The sequence below is a fragment of the Halyomorpha halys genome, unplaced genomic scaffold (genome assembly GCF_000696795.3).
Source record: "Halyomorpha halys isolate HHAL.00 unplaced genomic scaffold, Hhal_1.1 Scaffold15.1, whole genome shotgun sequence".
NCBI lineage: Eukaryota > Metazoa > Arthropoda > Insecta > Hemiptera > Pentatomidae > Halyomorpha > Halyomorpha halys.
In genome coordinates this window covers 2443825-2459496 of record NW_027108914.1, presented here as the reverse complement: position 1 = coordinate 2459496, position 15672 = coordinate 2443825, and the positions used below count along the sequence as shown (strand labels likewise).

Genomic DNA, 15672 nt, shown 5'->3' with positions numbered 1-15672 from the left:
AGAATAATAATGGTAATTATGTTATTGTATGTGACTTGTTGTTTAGGGCAGAACATTGAAACTAACTAATAGTTATACGTCGTTAATATTTTATATCCTTAGTTAAATGTTTTAATTATTAAAAATAATTCATAGAACTTAAATTATTTTGCTTGTTGCATTTTAGGGTATCTATAATTTTATTGTTCATGTTACCTAAGAGGTATCTGATCTTATAGTTTATTGATTTATAACTACTAATAAAATAACAATAACAAATCATATATTTATTTAACGTTAAAAACAAATAAATTCCTTAAGTAATCATTATTTATATGTAAATTAAAAGATGGATGGTTGATTACAAAATTATTTAGTAATTATGAAATTTAATATACATAAATGGAATATTGAGGTTATTTGCTCTGTTTTAAAAAATATTTATTACTTTATTCAATCCTTCATCTTCAGTATTTTAGACTTAATGAGTTCAAGCCTTGTTTTGTCTGAAATTCAGCAGCCAAAAAGAAGATAGTTCCATGCCTGGTTTTTTCGCTAACACAGCTTGCTTATTTTTTTTTTATTTTTTTTTTATTTTTGCTTTTTTGTGTGTCTTTACATAACCAGTGCGTCGTATAAGAATAGTCCGGATTTCCAAGTTTTTCAGGACTGTTATAGTTCCATATGAAGCACTATATAGATACTAAATACATTAATAAATTTCTCAAATACTGTTTTAATACTTTTAGGTGACTTGAGAATCTCGATTTTTTGTTAAATCAATTTATCCTCTTGGTATTGATTGACTTGATTTTTTGATGATCCGTACCAGTTATTTATTTTTTTTTTGTATCTTTCGTTGATAAGGCAACAGTTCTTATCTAATCGTTGATGACTGTATCAAACGTATACTTAAAGTTCATATTTAAAAATTTTAATAATATGTTAGAGTTTATTTTCTTATTAGGAAGTGAATATGTTGGTCATTGGTTAACAGTTTCAGTGGTAGAGAGCTTACTTTTTTGTTGAGCACCAAAAGCAACTAGAAATTGAATTAAATAAATTAGCTTTATTATACCAACCTATGAAATATTAATACATGTAGGCCGAGAAAAACCTTATTTTTTTCTGTAATGAATGCATTTAAGAACTACTCAGCGGCTATAAGTTTATATTCACATAATAAACAGGTTTGGATAACTGGGTTGGCTTCCAAGTTACATTCCATTAAAATTACTTAAAAGGATAATAAATCCACTTATCTTCCACGCTTTTAAACGAAATAAAACAAAACAATAATTACTAACAAAAGGTCCTATGTCAGTAGTAACTTTATAAAATTTATTGTACTTTAACATGCTATAGTATAAATTTCCTTTTGAATTAGGCATACATATTATATTATAATTTATATACATTTTTTATGTCTTCTTCAGAAAAAAGGGGTCTTTTGTTTGTGAATGTTTCTGAACTTTAATTTTTTTTAAATTTGTTCTTTATACGGTGAAACTAAAATTAATTTGATATTATTATTTATAAATTTGCCTTTTTCAATAAGAATAATAAAATAATTTTTAAAGCCATATTCTAATATTGGCTAACCAAGGTAAAGGTGATTCATATTCAAACCAAAATAAAAAATTGTATATATTTTTTACCAATTGCGGAATTATATATATGTATATTTCTAATTCTTTTTATTTCTTATTTCTTATAGTTTTAATTTCTCTGTTTTACTAAATTATTCATATCTAAAATTATCTTACTAGCAGAATTAAATGAAATATTAGTTTATTCGGATACTACATTAATATTGTATTGACATAATAAATATTTGAATGGACATTATTTTTACTTTAATGCTTAGTTATCAAAATGATTGTATAAAACACCATTTTTCAATTATATACTTAAAAACATAATAACTACTACATTTATGACATTTATGATGATATTAAAATTCTAACAAGATCAAAAATCCCATACGACATAAAACAAAATGTTTTATTATTCAGCTTAATTTTTTTTAATTAATAAATCAATGATAGAATTGTGCTATTTTATTTTATATCTGGCTTACCGGCAGCAGGCCGGAAGTGTAATGGTATGTATTGTTTTAATGGTGTAAGTTATATATTATTATATTTATATAATTAAATATAAAATATTATAATTAAAAAGGCCTTTTTTAAGAATTTTTTTAAAAATAAATATTATGAAGAAAAAATTATTACGACATTCAACAACATATTTATGACAGTTGGGACATGGCATTAAAAGAGTTTTAAAAATATCCAAAAAAAATATGGCTTTATTTGTTAGTGTAGTATTAATTTTATACATTATCTTGGTGTAAAATAAAGTTCTTCACTGAAGAATAGCAGAATAAAAGAGGAATTACTCTAAAAACTATAAATCAAATTCATGAACTGTGATAATACCAGGGTAATTCTTTCCAATGGGCCATAAAATTATCAAATTAGTGTAAATAAATGTTTACGACAGACATTAACTGTTGTCTGATCCGAGCCGACAAATCAGAACGACTATAAACCATCAATGGGGTCGTAAAAAGTTTTATTGGCCTACAAGAGAGATTTTATAGCCACTCTCTGCTACCAGGCCGTTAGCTGCCTGATAAAACATTCCATAATATCTCTTTCAAATACTAATTAATCTCATTTTCTTCTTAAGCCTTATCTTTTATGACACGATAAAGATTATTTATGCCTCATAAGCAAAATAAACTAGATAAATCTTACGCTAAATTGAAGATTGTGCCATTTATGTAAGAGTTATCGACTCATCGCTTACATCAGTTCAAGATGGAACTATAAAAGGATTTTGTTCTGTGAAAATATATACATAAATCGATAATATGCTCGTAAATTTCACTAATTAATTATGGATGTACTAAATACTTGGAATAATTTTATTTTTCACTTATTCTTTGCGATAGCATTTGATGTATTAATAAAAGTTTATGTAATATTTCTCGCCGTATTAACTATTAGAACGAATATTATTTTTTAATTAAAAAAAATATATAAAATTTTATATTTTTATACACGATGTTATGTCAGTAAATATATGTATATTTATATATCTACAAAGGTCTTACAGCCAGAATGATGATCTTGTAGATTTTCTCATTCAAGTTCTCAAACAATTGAAGCAGTTTTTCTATTCTTAAGAAACAATATCATTAAACATTGAATGTTTTACCATTTTTCATAACTAGTTCAAATATTTCTTTTTGTATACGTTTTACAAACTATTCCTAAATCTTATGTTAAATTATAGAAATAATCTTTTAGATAAAAACTATTATTCAATTTATTACTTGATAATTCAAACTTATATTCTTTAATAAGTTTAACTGTCCAATTTTTTTTTACCTAATTTATTTTATTAGTCATTTATTATTTTTAAATTTAAACATTAAAAAATTATCTTATAAGAAATTACTTCTTTCATAAAAACATTTTTGAAACTTTTGTGTTAGTAGTTATGATTAAAAATAATTATTTAGATTTCATCGGTAGTTCACTACACTTTATAATATATAAATCATATCCCGATTCAGATCTTTTAAGATAACCAATGTTGAAAAATAAAAGTAATACTTTTGTCAAAATGTTAATTAAATAAATTTAATTTTTTGTATTATGATATTCATTTTTTCTTAGAAATACTTATATTTTTTTTTTTTGAGAAAATGTTTACTAGTTTTTATAAATCTTTGTTCCGATTTGCAACGTACCATTTGTTGATGCATCAGCTGATAGGTAAGCCATATTTAATATTATAAATATATTTTTAATAAAGAGATATACATAAATTTAAGTTTACCTAATAAACAATAATAATTTTAAAAATCATCATAATATTTTCTACCATACTAAATATTAAATATTTTATTGTTGTATATAATTGAATTTATAATTATATAATTGATATTTCTTAGGTTGTATTTTAATTATTTAACTCTTATTTTCAAGTTTAGTAACAAATATTATAGATATAGTCACAAACAATATTTATTGTTTAACACTAAAATAATCCGTTGAATATCTAAGGTTCTAAGGTATCTATAAATGTTAAAATACTGATACACTACTCTAAAAATTAGAAGATTTACTTATTATTACTTAATTTTTGTTCCTCTATCAGATTTATTCTGTAACTTCTAGTAATTTAGTGTTCTATGATCAACTATATTAGTCTATAATTATTGCAAATCGTTAGCATTCTCTACTTCTATTAATTAAAATGCATAATTCTTATTACAAGTAAAATCTACACAGAAAATAAAAATCTACCAGATAAGATTACATTTTAAACATATTTCAATAAAATCTTTTAAATAAAATGTGTATGTATACTATTGTACTTTTTTTGTGTGTATATATATTCTTTAAATTAATAAGTACATTCAGACGGTCATTTTTATGAAGAAATATTATTTTTCCATTAAAATTATCAGAAAGAAATGACTAAAAGGTATTTTTTACTAATAACACAAAACATACTTCCAAACTTTTATTGTAAATACTACTTTTAGATTACATAACAACTACAATCTCTAATTCGATAGATATTCATTTACAAAAACAGTAAAAAATTGAAGAGAATTCCAAGATGTGTTCAAAGGCATGGCGTCATTTTGTCCTCAAACCGCCGGCCATTACTGAACCACAGTTCACCGAGCATGCACTCTCAAAACTTGAAGAAAACAGAAACAAACAGAGGTCAAACTTTAACCAAGAACTGTTACTTTACCTAAAGAACTTATTTTCACTCACCTTAATAGGTTTTGATGTTTTTAAAAAGGATAAAATGGCCTGAATGACGCCACAAACATGGCGTGGGGAGAGGAATGGAGACAGCGTCGTAGCCCAACTGGCCGTGAGGCCGGGCAACATGGTGGGGGTTGAATGGACAAAATCTTAATTTTTTTTTAGCCTGAAACAGTCTTTGGGCTTAATATTGTACTTTCGATTCCTTCTGAAGACCGTTTCGGAGGAGTAATGGCTACGTTCGTTTTGAGGTGAATCATATTTATTTTTAAAACTTGTATTGGTTAGTTGTTTTGTGTTACGGCTGTAGGCAGCGCTAGTGGGCATGGATTTTTTTTTTCATGGCCACTCTTGACTACTTTTGAATAACAGTTGGTTAGTAGCATTTTTTTAAAAATATGTTTTTCGTTCTAACCAATTAGTTTTAAATGAATTTTCTAAGCTTATTAAAATTATTTGTAATTAATTACTAAATGATTAGACTTTCCAAAAAATTTCAACTTTGTTATACATAAATATTTTTAAAATATGTATGCTTCTTTCAATTATCGCATATTTTATGAATTAAATTTCACTTTAATTTTACATTAGATTTCCATAAACAATTTATGGATTTAAAAAAAAATTATTGAGGTATTTTGAGGACATATGGTTATAATTCTACAAACCAATTGCAAAAAGTAGTAAACGAAATAAAAAAGTTGTCTTATTAAGTTGAATACGAAATAAAATTAAAATATGTGGACTATATTTTTTATGTCTCCACAGGTAATTGAATAGAACCAATAAAAACATTTATTATTATTATTTTATCATCATTATCTAACAATCAATAATTAAATTACAGTGACTATTAAAAAAACTCTTTTTATATGTAGAAATATTTGACGATTTCGTTTCCTATTCTGCAAATAGCATATTATTAGTTGTAATATTTTATATTATTTTCTATAAATTGGTATCTTCTGGCCCTTGAAATTTATTTATAATTTATAGTAAAGAAAAAAAAATTCTGGAGATATCAATATTTAATATGTTATTGAAAAAAATATTTCTTCCCGTTTTGATATATTTTAAAAATTATAGGCCTTTTTTTTAAGCAAATTAAATTTGGTTATAAAAAATAATATTGGTATTTTATTCTGCAATCACCACCGCTATAGATATCTCTAGACAATTATAATTTACTTTTTTGCCGTGATGTACTAACGTTTATTTATGTTTCATTGTAATTATAATTTTAAATATTTCTAAAAAAAAATTAAGATATGCATTTTGCACATTTTTATTTTTGCCCACACTTGTACCCAACTTCCTCAATTCACAAACATATTATCTGCATAATGCTGTCCGGCACTTAACCATCAATTCATTCATTCAATTCCCACTAAAGCATAGTGCATTTCCTGTTGCATCGTAGGTAACTAAGTATCTATTGATCAACTGTACAAATTATGAGCCCTCGGCCATGAGAAAAATGCTTATAAGTCTAGTTAAAAATGTAATTAATTGGTATTGCATGCTGGGAACTAGTGAACTTGGAAGAATATTCATGAATATTAATTTACATGATCATTAATGTACCTACTTCCACTAAATTATTGATGTACCCCTGTTATCAGGAATGTTATCGCATTTTTTAAATGCTACCGCGCATAAGCTTAGATACAAATTGACCTAACCGCTTAGCATCGTAGGTTCGAATACGCTCGTTCTAAAATGTGAAAGTAGCAGTTGTGTATGGAAAAAAAAAATTTTTATACGATAAGTGAGTAAAATTAATACTATCAATAGGCATTCCTGGTTTAACAGGTTTATATTTTACAATATTTTGAGGGCCTATAATTGTATGATTTTAAACGGCTAATTTCGATTAGTCATTATAATTTAGGAATTAGATGTAACATAAATTAACATGCTATTATTTTTTACTAACTTTTTTTGTATATTATGGAATAATATTTTTTTTTTGTTTAATAAAAACCCGGAGTCTCATACTACATAAATTCCCAAAAGGCATTTTGTGTTACTTAGTTTTAAACCACTCTGCTTTTAACAAGATGTTCCAAAGACTTGAAAATATGGATCATTTTCAATGTGGTTTAACTATCAACATTAAAAGGTTGTTTAAATTAATAATTATTAATTACTGAATAATAAACGTAATAAATAATATTTCATCATGTATTAAGATATGGTAAACTCCAAAAATGGCATTGAGTGTGCCGCAACCAGATTCTCATGAGTACAATAGTCTTTCATGTAGTGCTATAAAATTATACAAACTCATACCAATAAGAGCATGCCTACCAAGCATATTGAATCTGATTTAATCTACTTATCAAGTGCGGATGATTGAGTATTAAAACATTTTTGTAAATCAAGCTCTGTGGATAACTGCATCCATGTTCGTATGTGAAACTACGTATGAATGGATGGAATGTTATATATGACTATCCCTATTTTTACTTCATATTTTGTGAAACTTAATTATATTTTCTCAGAAGAGCGAATTTTAATTTATTTTTCCAGAATTAACACCGAAAAATTTATAATGAAGATCAACAGTCAAATTATTTATAAATTCTTTAGTTATATTTTCGATTTTTAAATTTACTGTTTCTAAATAAACCAGAATACAGAAAACGTCTCCCGACACAAGCCTTTTGAATTTAATTTTAGAAATGCAAGCATGGGTGAAGATTGTTTTAATATGATTGTTTTGAGTGTATTTTTCTTTTCGTCTTAGAATAGAAGAACTGCATTCCCAAAATTTATAAATAAAGTTTTAAAACATCACTTTTCACGGTAAAGTTGCTTTATTATGTAAACAAACGCTTGAGCGTTAAGACTGGAACGCTACTCTAAAGATATGGAGAAATCTTGTAATACTTTAATAATTAAAAAAAAATTCTATTTTTGTTTCTTTATTTTTTTCTTAAATAAAGGTTCTGATTTGAATTCAATTAATTAATTGAAAAAGGCACGAAAATTATTTATATTTAAGTTCTATATACTAAGCTGAATTTTAAAAACTTCAATATAATAAATAGTGTGCGATTAATATTATATAATCTTATTATTATATTAAAAATAATGATAAAATATATTTTAAGAGTATATTTTGATCTGAATTTGAAGTGAGAGGGAGTTCTCTCCTACATTTACTATGCACGTATGACATCATGTTATGTTCAATGATAATATATATATTAAACAAATTTATAAAGTTTCAATTCTGTTTAAAATTTTGTTACGAGTTTTAAGGTCTTGTGTTTGCATTTTGTTTACTTGATCATGTTTTATTGTATCAACCATATGTAGTTAGTAAGCCCTGAAAGGTTTATGTAGTATTATTATGTGTGTTGTGAACAATTTTTTTTTAAATTTTAACATATTTATCTGGTTGTAACTGTCATAATTACATACTTAAATGTCTTCAGAATTCTCTACACAAAATTACCAGGGGTTACAGGGCAGAGCATATGGAAAGAACTAATTAACAATTAACCACTATGCTAAAATTATATATATATATATATATATATATATATATATATAAATTTAATGTAGTTTTTAAATTGTTTACTCAGTTTAAATTAAGTTTAATTTATATAAAAATGTAACAATTATTCTATTATTAAATATATTGCACCCTTATTTCATTATTCCAATTTACTTTTTGATGACAGGATTGTCGATGTTACTTTTTGATGACAGGATTGTCGATGTTACTTTTTGATGATATAATAAGATTAATACTATTTTAATGTAGTCAAAATTAAAATAGTAAATGTATAAAAAAAGTAAAATTCATCCAACTTCCATAATTAAACATTAATAATGCTTTTATTATTGTTTTTAAAATGAAAAGATTAAACTTAGGGATGAAGATAGGTTCCAATTTGTAATGGATGTAGTATATATATTTACATAATATGGAACTATTAAACCATATCTAGTATATTTATCTATATATCTAGACCATATATAAATATCTTGTGTGTGGCCTAACATTTTGTTTGACAATAAAAAACAACAATTCTTCTGTTGTTTAGAACGATTTTAGCTCAAAATAGGTCTTTAGTGTTAAGTCTGTCTTTTTTTTATATATAATGGTTTTTTTAGCAAATAGCTCAATAGATTTCCAATTTTTATTAATTTTATCGATAGCTGAATCTTAACTGTAAAATTAAGTTAATTACAACATTTACTAGACAAACGGTCCAAACTTCCAATCCATTACAAAAGACTGATCTATATGAATATTATAAGGCCTATTTGAACATACGGAGTTGAGCTATGGGGCACCACTAAACCATCTAATTCCTCTCGAATCCAATCCTTACAGTCCGAAATCCTTCGTAAAATCCTTAATGCTCCTTACTTTGTCACAAATCAAATCATTCATCAGGACCTCAATGTCCCCTATGTTGCCGATTTGGCCAGAACCAGATACCAATCCTTCCATAATAAACTTCCCAACCACCCAAACCAACTCGTTTCTAACCTGGCTTCTCCTTCACTACCTAATAATTCTCCTAGACGTCTGAAAAGAAGATGGCTTCGAGATCTTCTCCTTTAGAAATGTTTTGGAGTTCTATCAATGGGTAGATTCTCCACATGTTTTTATCATGTCATAATATCACTAACAGCAAATTTACTTGATGTGTATATATGTATACAGTTGTAAATATCAATAAATAAATTATTTAAAAAAAAGAAAAAAAAAATTAAGTTATAAGTATAAAATCATATTTATACTTACAATATAACATTTTGAATTTTTTTTTTTGTCTTTTACCGGCTTATTGTAGGCGCGTACTGAATTAAGTATATAATCATATGGCGAGTACGGAACCATGTTAATAATCTCACAACTAACGTCCACTAGATAATCATAAAAATCAAATGTTTTTTTCTTCCCCTCAGTCATGGCTGCAGAAGGATGTGGTTTTTTTTACAGAGGTAGGCAACCCTTGAGGAACCGGAGGGTTGCCTACCCTTTTCTTCATTGTCTCTACCTGATTTATGTGACGTCTGACCTCTTCCGCAATGTTCTCCGCTTACTTATTCTTTATAACCCGTCCTTTTTTTTTTCTTTTTTGAAAAAACCTTTGCCGTTTTTCCAAGGAATTGTGGATATTATCCTGATTTTTTACGTCAGCACCTAGATAAACAAAAGCAATAATTGTACTTTGTTTAAATAAAACTAAAATAGAATTAAATAATATTAAACAATTTTTTTAAATGTGTTTATTAAAAAAAAATTACAAAATATGAATGTATACAACAATTTAAATAAAACATTTAGACAATGGAAAAGAATTTTTCTGTCGAATTTTAACCAAAAATATATAAATAATAAAACTAAAAAAAATAAACAAAAAAAACAATGATTTTAATAAGTTAATAGTTTAAAATAACAATGCAGTATTTATGTTAAAGGAACAAGGCTATTGTAACAACTGCGGTATTGCGTTTATCCCTCAAATGCTTTTTGAGCATTGCAATTGCCCAACTTGAGCTCTTTCCCGTGTACCCCGTCGTACATACTTCCTAAGAAGCTCTTTCATTATAGCCTTTTAATAAAGTGAATAATTTAGAGATCAGGTCCACTACCCAAATTATTTTATTCTATTTTCGCTGACCTTAATATATGTTCCCAAGAAGTGAAAGGTATATTGCTTTTCATTGGAGTTACAGACCGGACATATTCACACTGTCATCTGTCCACGGTTTCACAACTTAAATGAGTAGTCCCACTCTGCTGTGGAAAATCGACCGCATCGATACCAAATCAAAGTCACCGTTTAAATATTGCGTTACCGTATCTACTGAACAAAGTCTGCGTAAAATAAATTGTTGTAATTAATATTATTTTAGTACTATAATATTATTGCAGTTTAGAAACGATTGAAATATAAATTTGAATCTATTTTTACATAAGCTGTCGGGTGCACTGGATTTGGCCAAATGAGAACTATATTAAATTTGATTGAGCACTTATAAATATTCTATTTAATTATAAATTACAAGAAATAATTACGATTCAATGATTATAAATAACAATAATTTACTCTTTATATGTTTCGTTTCTTGTTTTTTTTAAATTTATTTTTCGTTCCTGATACTGCTAATCCATAAATTTAATATTAAATAATTATGTTCATGAATAAGCTTCGGCGATTGTCGTCATTTTTAATCACATGGTAGTTTAATAATTTCAAACTTAACATATTAAAATACGATGGTTATAATTTATATGTTGCCCCCACTTCGAAATAATCATAAACTAATTTTGTTTAAAAAAATATAAATATTTTATTAGGTACGAGTATAAATATATAATGATATAATGATAAATATAAAAGGAAAACTTAGTTCCAAAGGGTGATGTTAAATGTAGGTATTTTTTTTTAATATTGACTTTGTTTGATTATTTTTAGCCCATACCATGTTTGTATGTCTTTATTAACTTTTAAAATAGGTAAACATTATAATTATAATTAATTAACAATTATTATGTAAACTTTAATTTTTGGAAATTATTTTTAATTAGGGATTTATATTTCTGGCAACTAGTGGGAGGCAGTTTCTTCCTATCTATTAAGTATTTCTTTACGTTAAAGTATAATCATATGTGTACCATATTCTGCAGACCTAATTCGGCTGATCAATCTAGTTATATTACCATTAGCAGTTTATGTGAAATAAAATAAAGATGTAAACTGGTAGTATTATTACTTTATTTGTCTTACATATGTATTTTGTAAACTATACATTATTTATAATTGTATTTGCAATTACATGGTATAAAATAATTTAATTTACCTTCATAATTATTCATTTAAACGATTAGAATAACATAATTAAAGAAACAATTGTATCATTAGTAAATTACGCTATCTAACCTCTTACGAATTTTTTTATGCTGCATTGAATTATTGTTTACCTAATTTTAAAAATTAATCTAATTTTAAAAATTTCCATTCTTTAACCTATGGGACTAAAACCCCTTATTTCTATTCATCGGAGGTGTCCCTCCGTCAAGGATTCGGCTTGTGATGAATGTTTGAATAAATACAATTCCGAATTAGCCTTTGCCGATCTTTATTGTTTCCTAAGTTATTGTTTATTTATGGGTCTTTTAGGGGAAAAAAAATTAGATGAAATCAGATAGTTCAGCCATTTTGTCCTCTTTATGGGGTTGAATCCGAAGCGAAGAATCGTGTCGTTCTAACGTTAATGCTCGAGCCCGCTTCACGAAAAAAGGTGTATTACTAGAAAATAAATTTTAGAAGAATTTATATGGATAGTTATAGATGGAAGGTCGTGTTTATATAGAATAAAATTGTGTGGGAAACGTGTGTGAGATACAATGTAAACAGAGATTATGATCTTTCATGACACTAATTTAAGTTTAAAGAACATTTTGTGTGTCCTACATTATTTTAATGGTGATAATATATAACTACTGGGGTATTTTTCTTCGATGGAAATATGTGTAATTTAAAATGTTTAAGTACATATTCACATCAATTTTTTTTTAATACTTTCTAATTTGTTTATATTGATATTTGCAATTATGATTTGCTATAAAATATGTTGGAGAGGAATAGCATTTTCCAATTAATGTGAGACAACAGAAAACTGTTCTTCCATAGTTACTTTTAAAAATAATATATTACAATGACTATAATTTTTCAGGCTTATAACTTGATGTTATGGCTCAATCTAATCTGTAAAAAATATTTGGGAAGAAAAATAAAATGATTTTATTCTTAATTCTAATATATTCATACCGGGATATGTATTAGGTATAATTATTTTTTACATTTAAGACGTTGAAAAATTAGCATATATTTTTAAAAGAACAAATTTAAAAGTTCAGTGTTTCAATGAAGGCTTTTGCTTCTTTTAAAAAACTACTCAACAAAACTCCTAACAAAACCAGCCCCGTTTTCATTCATATATATTATTTATTTATTATATATCATACATTAAACAATTTTGCAAATCCTGCTTCTTTCTTTGAAATGACGAGCCGTGAATTCAAATTTATATCCATGTATTAAAAAAATTAACATTAAAATCTGTACAACCCATGAAGGTTCAGGGGCTCAGTACTTTGTATGGAAGTACTGTTACTAGACCAACGGTTTTTCTAGGAGGTGATTTGGTCAGAATCACGCTCGACCGCCAGAGTTTATGAGGTTGGACACCAGGAGTGCTCCAGAACCCACAGGGTTGACTCAGGCTGTTAGAGTGTAATAGAAAACAGTTTTTCCGCCCCGCCGGATTCGAACCCAGGTCCTTGGAGTTAGTAGCATCATGCCTTACCATAGTACCAGAATATCATTCAATATACTTCAAGACTTTTCAAATACTTTCATAAAAATATTTAATGCTATTTCATTAATAATAGTAAGGCGTTAGTTCAACTATAGTTTATTATTTGAATTAAAGACCTATAAATTATCTGTATTTTTACTTCTGATTTCATATTAATAAACTTATTCTATTGTACATTAATATGTGGATAGCCTGGATTATTTTTTCTTTACTTGTAGAGTAATACAATAAAACTTCACTTTTCTCTTGTTTTGTAATTTGTCACGCTTCGTACGATGCCACCGCACTCCCCTATGTATTAAAAATAAATATAAATTAATTTATTATAAATTTTTAACATATTTAAAAAAAATTAAAGTTTTTGTTTTGCTCCATGCATAAATTGATGGTATAAGGCCTTTAAGTCTTTTTTTTAAACGTTGGGATTGCGATATTTGATATTATAAAATAAATAAAAGTAAAATACAAAATACCATACCCCTGACAGCATGCACTCCTGCAGAGTGCGAAGGGAGGAGGGATAAATAAATTGAAATTAATACCAACCCCCTGAGATCTGAACCGCATCGCGTGTCCCTGATACAGGGAGTTATACCTCTGTCGGATTCTACATCATCGGGCCGGGACTTGCCCGCAACTCGGGACTAACTCCCGTATTTATAGTCCCGGGGACATCATTTATCCCCAACGTCCCACACCCCGTCAGGGAATAAATCGACTCGCCCGTCGGCCCTTTATCTTCGGCGACAACCCTTTCCGAACTTAGAACAAGTCTTCGCCGAGCCGTGCGGGTTTATTATAAGAACGTTTCCCTAATAAATCCCTCTCCACTTCCTCCGGAGTGTGTATTTCGAGGGCGGGAAAAAAGAATCTTTTAACATTTTCGTGGCCGTAAATTAATATGAATGATTATCGCCGGTGTAACGAACTGTGTCCAGTTCAAAAATGAATGGGGTCTATTTCGAATCTTGATTCAGAAATCCAGTTCCAACAGTGGAAAGTCAAACAAATCGATTTTATCCCAATTTTTTTTGGCATCTATATACTTTTTTTATTTGGCCATGATTGTTAGATCACTCGATAACATGACGAGACGTTTATTACACTAAAATAACATTACTTCTGTATAGAAATTCCTCATAAAATTACAGCGTTGCTTATGCTGCAATACCTTATGAATCAAAAAAAATTGAACGTAATCTTTTAATATTTAAAAAAATTAAAGCGTTTTGTAATAATGCTTCATTTCATTGCAACAATCGTTTTATGGCATACCTCCATAATTTTGTCCACCTCCTATAATTCTTTCAAGCTGCTTTCAGAAGGAAGCATTTTTTTTTAAAATGATAAGTTTTTTTTTGCTGTTATTTGGCACCACGACGATAAATTTCATTTGTTTTTTTTTATTTTTTATTAAATCACCCTTAACTAAAAAGCAGCGTTATAAATAATGCCAAGGTATCAAAGATACGAACAGATAGACAGATGTTCATTATTTGACTATTGGTATTTTTAAAAATATTCAGACGATTTGAAAATTAAAAAAGGGTTTAACATAAAATGTTGCTGTGTAATTTTAAATGCATTCCTTTCGAGATTTTTTTTTACTTTTTCAATTAAAGGATTTTAAAGATTTTTCAATAGAATTTTAGAATTAAACCCAAGACATTTTCATTTTTTGACAGAAAGGCTCATATATATACGAAAGCAACATTCTCAAAAATGGGCAAGAGGTATTTTGAATTTTTTCTACTCAATTAACAGGAAATTAATTATAATTTTAATTCTGTACCCTAATAAGAGCAATTTCTTTCTATCTGTCTGCAAAAAGATATTCAAATTTTGTGGAAGGTTCAGAATTCAATTGACGTGGTTCTTTACCCCCGGAAAATTCTTAAAAAAAAAAAAAAATTAGAAAAAAGGAATATACCAATATCGGCAAATATACATGATAATATATAACATAAGGTTTAGTGCTAAAGTGTGAAATATTTAACAAAAACAGATACTGAAGTTATAGTTGCTTCAAAACTAAATTATTTAATTAAATTAAGCTTTAAAATATAAATAACATTAAATACTGTGTTAAATTGATGTTCATGGCGACCCTTACCAAAATTATTGATGTAATGAATGTACAATTTAAATTAAATTAAATGTGCATTCGTGAAAAAATGGAATTACTATAGTAAATTAATATGATAAAATTACAGCCTCATTACAAGGTTACGTGTTAAAAATATTCTTTCAGAACTAAACAACTTTATTAAATAAATTGTTATAGATTTAATTAATAATGATGAGTTATTTATAATTTAAATTAAATTATAATCATTACTATTAATATAATATTCTTTTACTTAGTGTATCCAGACTTTTTAATACAGGCTATCTCAGTTCGTAACACCCATGACCCAGGTCAAATCCTGGCGGTCAGGTGTGATGTTGAACAAATCACCTCCTTGCACACACGTTGTTCAAACAACAGTAATTTCATACAAAAGAACGCAGGACCCTTCATACGTTGTTGCGTTACAGA

At 27.0% G+C, this 15672-nt stretch overlaps 1 long non-coding RNA gene across 1 annotated transcript; it reads right to left on the bottom strand.

The window, feature by feature from the left end:
* Positions 1 to 4508: 4508 nt before the first annotated feature.
* On the bottom strand, positions 4509 to 5023 carry LOC106679969 (uncharacterized). Its single transcript, XR_001343049.2, has 2 exons — positions 4785 to 5023; positions 4509 to 4704 (listed from the first exon to the last, which is right to left on the bottom strand). It is a non-coding gene; the product is annotated as an uncharacterized lncRNA (long non-coding RNA).
* Between the last annotated feature and the right edge of the window lie 10649 nt (positions 5024 to 15672).